The following is an 8943-nucleotide window of genomic DNA, read 5'->3' on the forward strand; positions in this document are numbered from 1 at the left end:
AACTACCTTGTTGCAAACTTACTCTTGTTGCCCAAACCTACCTGGAGTGTCGAGGAAAAATCAACTTCTCATTGGTCTACAAGGCAGTCTCAACATGTCTACGGGTCCTTTTCCTGGGTTTTCCTCGGACGCTTTCAGACATATGTCGGCACAGATCCCTTAGAAGTCGGCCCAGGACGCACATTCTCACAGGGCGTCAGTCGTGACGTTGCCCACCTCTGTGAGGCCGACAACGGCGAGCCCCCCTTTCACCATCATCACCACAGGGTCACCTGTAACAGCTTCTTTCTTTTTCTTTTTTGCTATATAGTCGTGACGATACCCACTCGTCCGCAGCCAACAACGGCAAGCTATTTCCGCCTCCCCCCCCCCCCCCCCCGGGCAACCTGGCTAGTTTATACGCAAAGAACCCCTGACGATACCACGCTGCCACTCCTTGACCTGCTATACAAACTAGGTAATTAGGATTTTTATGCAGTTTTTATAATGTGCGTCAGTCTATATTTGTGTGGCGACATGCTGCACGTTCCGCACGGTAGGACTGCAGATAATTTCGGCCTCCTGGTGTTTTTTCGCGGTGCTTGAGGCAAGGTTTACCTCCCCCGCATTGCTACCGCCCTCGGCCAGGACCGAACTCGCAACATTCAGCAAGGTTACCGAGTGAGCTACCGATTCCCGATACGCTCTGCTATTGCTGAACTCCTGGCCATTCTACACACAGCAGCTACGGCGCAGGTCAAGGGTATACAGCTGAGGCATTCGTCTTCAGACACTCCAAACTCTTCGCGTTTACTGACCCTTACTCAATGCACAAAGAGCTTCCTTCTAATCGTGACATCCACCCATCCCGTGTATTCACACATTCACACGAGCAACATTGCCCAGAATACTCCAACGGAAGTCCTGATGACACTTGAGAGCGGATGTTCAACGTCATGTCGTGCTCTTCTAACCATCATGCGACACAGCCAATGATACTTCGTACAGCAGACGACAGGGCCGATGGCGTCGTCTGCAACTGTGCTATGTCGCCACTCCCGATATTCTGGGACTGTGCAAATGCTGGACATCAGCCTTTTTTTTTTTTGCTTTTTCTTCCACTAGTGTATTTCGTGGGGATGTCGATCGGGATCGGATGTTCCAGCGGGCAGATGTGCGTGACCGCACGCTGGGACGGTGCCGGAAGAACTGGCTGGCAGGTGCAGTGGCGCGCGCCAGCAGAGGCACGTCTTCGTCGTCGTCCACAGGCCGCTACATCACTCCTCCCTCAGACGCGGAGCGGTGTAGAGCTAGCGGTTGAGGTCCGCGTCGATACGCGAAGAGGAGAAAGAGGGGCGACACGTGGAATAGGGACGGCTGGGCTTAGCGTCATCTTCAGAAAGCGCAGTAGCAGCAGAATGGTTGGTGCGGGCAAGCGCTTTCAGCACCGGCACCGTCCCCGGTGCCGGTAGAACTGGCTGGCAGGCGCAGCGGCGCACGCCAACAGAGGCACGTCTTCATCGTCGTCCACGAGCCGTCACATCCTCATCTCATCTCGGCTATGGCATGGGGCTGCCAACAGGAGCGAGACTAACAACGGCAAGGCGTCATCGCTATCGCCATCGTCACCACCACCGCGTTATAGTGTGTGCACGTCTACTTGTGATGGAAATGAACTATGAATATATGAATAAATTCACCGCATAACATGCTGGTCAACTAGTATTCAGAGAATCGCTTTGTCTTCTGCTGAGGGCGCGCACACCAGTTTTGTGACACTTCATGACACGTAAAGTGTCACCTCCTTCTTTTCCACCAATCAGAAGACGGGACAATATATATCATTGTGAGTGCTAGTTGGCCATGAGCAGGCTGCAGGCTATGCAGTCAAGCTCTGGTTTTAGAGTATATGCGCCACTCCCGATACGTATGGATGTTTTAAGGTGACCCGCAACGAAGACAATAAAAAACATGTTTTATGTAACAGGTTACAAACCTGTCGAATACATTAAAGAAGCTTATTGTCGGCTGATAGGCTCTCGAGCGGGAACAATAATCTGCCTCTATCTATAAGATATCTCTTGGCGCCACGTACCTCCGAACTAAATACATCAAAATTAAACCCTCTTTGATGCAGGCCTAAAGCCTCGTGAACAGAATCAAATCCTTTCCCTTCCAAGATCCTTCACCCTATATACCAGCGAAGGAGTGCCTAAGAACATGCCTCGATAGCGTGACCCCCCTACCCTCGACGTTTCCAATGTTGCCAAATGACCTTATAGGCGGACTCGGTCACAGTATAAACGTGGAAAATTGCAGGCCTGATCCCACGCAGCGGTTGCCCAGACGGAGTAGGTGTGAACGTGCGAATGGACTGAATTGTTCCGTGTGTAGCATTAAGAGTAGACAGCGTAAAGAGAGTATATACGACAGTATTAATATGGGCGTGGAGAATATTGCTCTGCCATAATGACGTTGCCTTCGTTATATCCATCTTTTTCTTTGACCTTGCATACCCTGTAATGTGAAGGATATATAAAGCTGTATGCATGAATGCGTAATCGTACGTATTAATGATCCACGAATAATAAATGCCGGTTTAATTTGCGTACAGGATTGCGAGCTTGGTGGTGCATGGTGGTGGTGGTGGTGGTGGTGGTGCTTGTGAAACAACCCGCCGTTGTCAGCCTCACAGGGGTGGGCAACGTCACGTCTTAATGTCACGGTTAATACGCGTCCTGGGCCGACTTCTAGGGGAAGTGTGCCGACATATATGTCTGACAGCCGTCTGATGCAGATCCAGGAAAAGTCCCCAGACAGCACAGCCGGCACCTGCACTCTTAAAAATGAACTTCACCGCATAGCACGCTCCTAGCCAACCATCATCTCGAATGATATCGTTATCTGCCCTGATTTGTTGAAAACGGGAGGCGTACGCCTTTTTTGTGACAATTATGAACAGCATAAGTGTCACAAAAAAGGCGTACGCCTCCCGTTTTCAACAAATCAGGGCAGATAACTATATCATTCGGGATTATGGTTGGCTAGGAGCGTGCTATGCGGTGAAGTTCATTTTTAAGAGTGTGGATTCGAACCCGGGTACCTCCCAGTCTCGTCGCGACATGGCCAGCACGCTAACCACTGAGTTGGCACTACAGCCTTAGAAATGATCTTCACCGCATAGCACGCTACTAGCCAACCATCACCTCGAATGATATCGTTATCTGCACTGATTTGTTGAAAACAGGAGGGCTACGCCTTTTTTGTGACAATTATGACCAGCATAAGTATCACGAAAAAAGCGTACGCCTCCCGTTTTCAACAAATCAGGGCAGATAACTATATCATTCGAGATGATGGTTGGCTAGTAGCTTGCTATGCGGTGAAGTTCATTTCTAAGAGTGTACTGTTGGCACACAGCTGCACTGTTAAAACAGAACTTCACCACATAGCACGCTCCTAGCCAACCATCATACCGAATGATATCATTCTGTGTCATGATTTGTTCAAAACAGGGGCGAGGCGCCTATCTGGGACAAGATAATCTGTCCCAGATAGGCGCCTCCTCCCATTTTGAACAAATCAATGCACAGAATGGTATCATTCGGAATGATGGTTGGCTAGGAGCGTGCTATGTGGTGAAGTTCTGTTTTAGCAGTGTGGCATTACACTCTTAAAAATGAATTTCACCACATAGCACGTTCCTAGCCAACTATCATTCCGAATGACACCGTTCTCTCCCCTGATTCGTTGAAAACGGGAGGAGTACGCCTTTTTGTGACACTTATGCAGAAATGTTAATGTCACAAAAAGGCGCACGCCCAGCGGTTTCCACAAAATCAAGAGTGATACCGATACCACTCTGTACGGTGGTTGGCCTTCAGCGTGCTATGTGGTGAAGTTCATTTCAAAGGGTGTAGTATACTGTGTTCAGACTGCCACACACCATCAACCAATGAATATCAAAGTTGTTGGCACGAGCCGTTTTTTCTCAAAGCTTAATGTATCTATACTCTCTCAGGACAAAACATGACGAACAGTAGCGGATTCCTTAACTCGAGCGTGTAAACGTCACACAGTACAGAATAAACATCATCATTACTTCGGCGCAATGACTTTACTGCCCGTTGAGCGAAATTTGATTATCTTTGACCGTTGAGTGATCTTGGACGGGGTTATACAGGCTCGCTCACGACAACACTTCTATAATGTCTCCCCCTTATATTTATACTTCTAATAGCCACATCCAATGCTCTCGCTATTATACGTCGATTCCATTCCCTACTGCACACGATGTTTGTGTATTCTGCGAGGGGAATAAAAACAAAACAAAAAACAAATCAGAAACAAACAAACAAATAAACGGAAGTCGAAAGTGACAGTTGCGTTCAAGCTGAGAATGGTAGTGGCCCTCCCGCTGCCCATTTCTTCTTATCCTCCTCTCCCAGGCATAAAATAAACGGAATAAATAAGGAATAAAATAAATAAATATAAAATAATAAATAATAATACATATAAAATATAAAATAAATAAATAAAAAAGAATAAATAAGGAATAAAATAAACGGAAGTCGAAAGTGACAGTTGCATTCAAGCTGAGAATGGTAGTGGCCCTCCCGCTGCCCACTTCTTCTTATCCTCCTCTCCTAGGCAGCAGCATATATTTAAATATGAAGTCGTTTACTTATTAAATATCCAGTCAAAGAGCTACGAGGGCCGTTTTTTTTTTTTTTTATAGAACACGATTACGCAACACTCTAAAAACAAATATTCACCGCATAACGCGCTCCCAGCCAATAAATTGGCTTTGGTTTACATATTTCTGTCGCGGCTGGTCGCGGTTAGAGTATTTAGTGACTCTAGTCGCGGTGAAGCGCAAAAGGACGGGCTTCCACTCCCTTATCCACCAATGAAGTACGTCCTTTTGCCCTTCGCCGCGACAAAAATGTGTAAACCGAAACCAATTAATTACAGCAACAAATGACCCGCTTCGGTGGCAGATTTTTCTCTAAAAGGTGTCCACTGAAGGTCCCAAAAGCGGTAGTATCCATTTTAATGCTGACAGCGCCCTGCTTTAGAAGGTACGTTTTTCACGAAACTCATTCGAATTTTTCTTTGAATAATGAGCGCCTCCCACTCATTCACACGGTGCGCAGCTTGTATAGGTGGTATCGGACGGGTGTACTGATAAAAAAGAAAGTTTTTCGATTGGTGCACCCGTACGTGAATTATTTAGCCCGGAGATTTAACTGAAACACCCTGTATAGCCAGAAAGGGATGAACTTTGCCGCACAGCACGCTCTGCGCCAACCATTGTCACGAATGATCGAATTATCGTTATCAGTTACCGGAGTTATTGCTTCTAATTCGAAGAGCGAGAGGGAGCGTCAGCCTTTTGTGTCAATTATCTCATATCCAAATTGACACAAAAAAGCGTACTCCCCCCTCTCTCTATTCGAATCAGAATTCAGAAGAGATAACCCTATCATTCGTGGCAATGGTTGGCGCAGAGCTTGCTACGCGGTGAAGTTCTGTTTTTAAAGTGCACTCTACAAACAGAGAGGGGAGGGGGTAATGGCAGGATAGGCTCTTAAAAATGAACTTCACCGCATAGCACGCTCCTAGCTAACCATCGTCACGAATGATATCGTTATCTGCCCTGATTTGTTGAAAACGGGAGGCGTACGCCTTTTTTGTGACACTTATGCTGCTCATAATTGTCACAAAAAAAGGCGTCTGCAGCCCGTTTTCAACAAATCAGGGCAGATAACGATATCATTCGAGAGGATGGTTGGCTAAGAGCGTGCTATGCGGTGAAGTTCATTTCTAAGAGTGTAGGCTCTAAAAACAGAACTTCACCGCGTAGCACGCTGTGACCCAACCATTGCCACGAATGATAGGGTTATCGTTTCTGATTCGAAGAGAGAGGTGGGCGTACGACTTTTTTGTGGCAATTTAGATATATGAAAATTGTCACAAAAAGGCGTACGCCCCGTCTCTCTTCGAATCAGAAGCGATAACCCTATCACCCTTGGCAATGGTTGGCGCAGAACCTGCTATGCGGTGAAGTTCTGTTTTTAAAAGAGCACACGAGAGCACATCGAAATAAAAGGCGTGTCACTGCTTTCACCCCCCCCCCCCCCCTCGACCCTCTTCTCCGTCATGGACAAAATCTTGAAAAGATGCCAATACACTGGGAGCATTCTAAAGAGTTCGCAACGTGGCTTTGAGTACTTTATAATAACTAGACAAACGCTCATATTTTTGAGTGCGCCCGTGTTAGACGTCCAATGCACAGCACGTACGCTGTCTACACGGTGCAAGGCCGGCGGAAACTAAGTTTCGCTCTTGTTTCGTGGACCGGGAGCAGTCTGGCTGACTCCCTCCTCTGAGGCGCCCTTGACGAATGCATTAGGACAGGTTATTCCACGGGCTGCATTCCGGCCTACTGGACGTCCGATCAGTGAAGGTGTGGTGATAGTCCCCAGTGTTTTCCCATGACCGCCAACGCATTTCAAGGCTCGCCACCTGGTGCCAGGGTGGCGGAGCTATAATAGCTGCGCATGGAAGGAAAAATAATTTTTGCATAGAGTTATAGTGTGTATAAGGTTCCGTTGTTCAAAGGGCGTTTCGGACAAAAGTAACGCGGTCCCGTCTTTCCAGTTATATACGGTCTTCAAACAGGAGGGCGGTTGTGATGGGACCGTGTTATTGCCGTTGTTGGCCTCAGTCAAGTGGGCAGTGTCACGGCAGTGGCGGTGGCCAGGATGGGATGAGATGAGATGAGATGATATGATATGAACAACAACTTTATTTTTAAGGCGATGAATGGGGATTTTCATCGCCAGGGGGCGATACTCTACCCCCATCGCTGGTCGTGATGTGGGGAATGAAATAACGAGCCCCAACAATCGGATCGAATTTACAATAAGGATCGAAGTCCTATGGTGTCCAAAAAGAGCTTTGAGGGCAGAGCGTTAGTGGGCTGGATCTGGCCAGGGACTTTAGATGATTAGACAGGACAGAGTGGAAGGATGTCTAGATGTGCTGTTTATTAAGCGGAGATCGAGCTGAGAACGAACGTGATTCCGTCGCGTGGGTGAGCAACCTTGACCTTGTCTTCTTTGTTGACATAACATATTCAACAGGGACCAAGCAATTTTGAGAGAGAGAGAGGGGGGGAGGGAGAGGGCGGTTCGGGATGGTTGGTAGTGCGGGCAATGAAGAAGAATGTGTGATCCACGTCTTCTAGAGTACTGCATCGACTGCAGCAGCCGGGAGACTCAACCTGTCTCAAGCGGTCAAGTGGTCAAGCCACATCGAGTCGCACGTGGCCAGTCACTGCTACACTCTAAAAACAGGGAGGGGGGTGTATTAAAAAAAAAAAAGGAACGGGTGGAGATTGAAGGGTGGAGCTGCGTAGAGGGTGCGTGAGTTTGTCGAAAGTCGAGAAACCTTAAAAATTTCTCGACTGCCTTTTTCTTTTTTTTCTTTTCTTAAGATGCGGCTTGGAGTGATTTGGAGTGAAATGGGTACCCCTTTTGGAGAAAAATCTGCGACCGAAGCGGGTCGTTTGTTGCACTAATTAATTGGTTTCTGTTTGCATATTTTTGTCGCGGCTGGTCGCGGTGAAGCGCAAACGGACGCTCTTCCACACCCTTATCCACCAATGAATAATGTCCTTTTGCGCTTCACCGCGACCACCGCGACAAAATATGTAAACCGAAACCAATTAATTAGTGCAACAAATGACCCGCTTCGTTGGAGAGTTTTCTCCAAAAGGGGTAGTACCCATTTTAATGCCGACAGCGCCCTCAGTTAGAAGTAATGTTTTATTTTCGAAATTCATTTGAATTCGTATTTAAATAATGAGCGCATCCCACTCATTCACACGGTACGCAGCTTCTAGGCGGCATCGGACAGACACTTGGAAAAAAGAGAGTTCCTTGATTAGTGCACCCGTTCGCGAATTATTTAGCCCGGGGAGACTTTCCCCGGACAGTAATAAAAATACGACAAAGCAAGAATTTGAAGCCGCCAAATACATGACACGACAAATCGCAGAACGGTACGGTTCGCGTAAGCGTGTTTCTTCACTCTGGAGACGGATTCCTAAGCACACACTTTTTTCCTCCTCTCTCCTCGAGTAACAATAGCGTCTTACGGGACGAAAAACAGAGACACCGCCTTCACTTTTTATTCACCGCGATGCTCTACTATAGTTGTTCACATGAAGCAATCGCCGGACCTTCGAACCGCAACTGGACCAATCAGCCGGTGTCCTTCACGAACAATGAGCCCATTCTCGAACGTTCCCAAGCTGTTCTACCGGCGAAATGTTGAGCCGCGTCCAGTAGGCTTAAGTAATTTATCAATTTTAATTAGGGCGGAGAGACCGATCTTTGGAACGTGACTGAGCTTTATTGACCCGCATACTTTGGTTTCATCATCCTTAACCGCATACACTCTAAAAACAAAGCTTCACCGCATTGCACGCTCTGACAGGGTTTTGTCGCTTCTGATTCCAGGACAGAAGGGGGGGTACGCCTTTTTGTGTCAATTTGGATATGTGATGACTGACACAAAAAGGCGTACGCCCTCATCTCGCTTCGAATCAGATATGATATAACTCTACACTCTTAAAAATGAGGGGGGGGGGGGGGGGGTGTCGAGGTAGCTTGCCGTTGTTGGCCGCACTCAAGTGGGCATCGTCACGACTATAGCCAAAAAAAAGGAAAAGAAGGTGGGAGAAAGGGGAGTTGAGGGCTTCAAAGTGATGTAGAAGCAGGATGACCGGTACTGATGGGACGGAAGCACACTGTAGGTGAGAGGTGCACTAGAGTGGTCTCTCCGCTAGGCCCGTTGCTTGAAGAAAGCGCACGAGGCCGCGAGTTTTTGAAAGTCGTTCCGCACAAGAACCTTCGGGGAAGAGGACGTCCGTCAGTATACCAGGCCTGGCGTGGG

The sequence above is a fragment of the Ornithodoros turicata genome, chromosome 10 (assembly GCF_037126465.1).
Source record: "Ornithodoros turicata isolate Travis chromosome 10, ASM3712646v1, whole genome shotgun sequence".
Classification (NCBI taxonomy): domain Eukaryota; kingdom Metazoa; phylum Arthropoda; class Arachnida; order Ixodida; family Argasidae; genus Ornithodoros; species Ornithodoros turicata.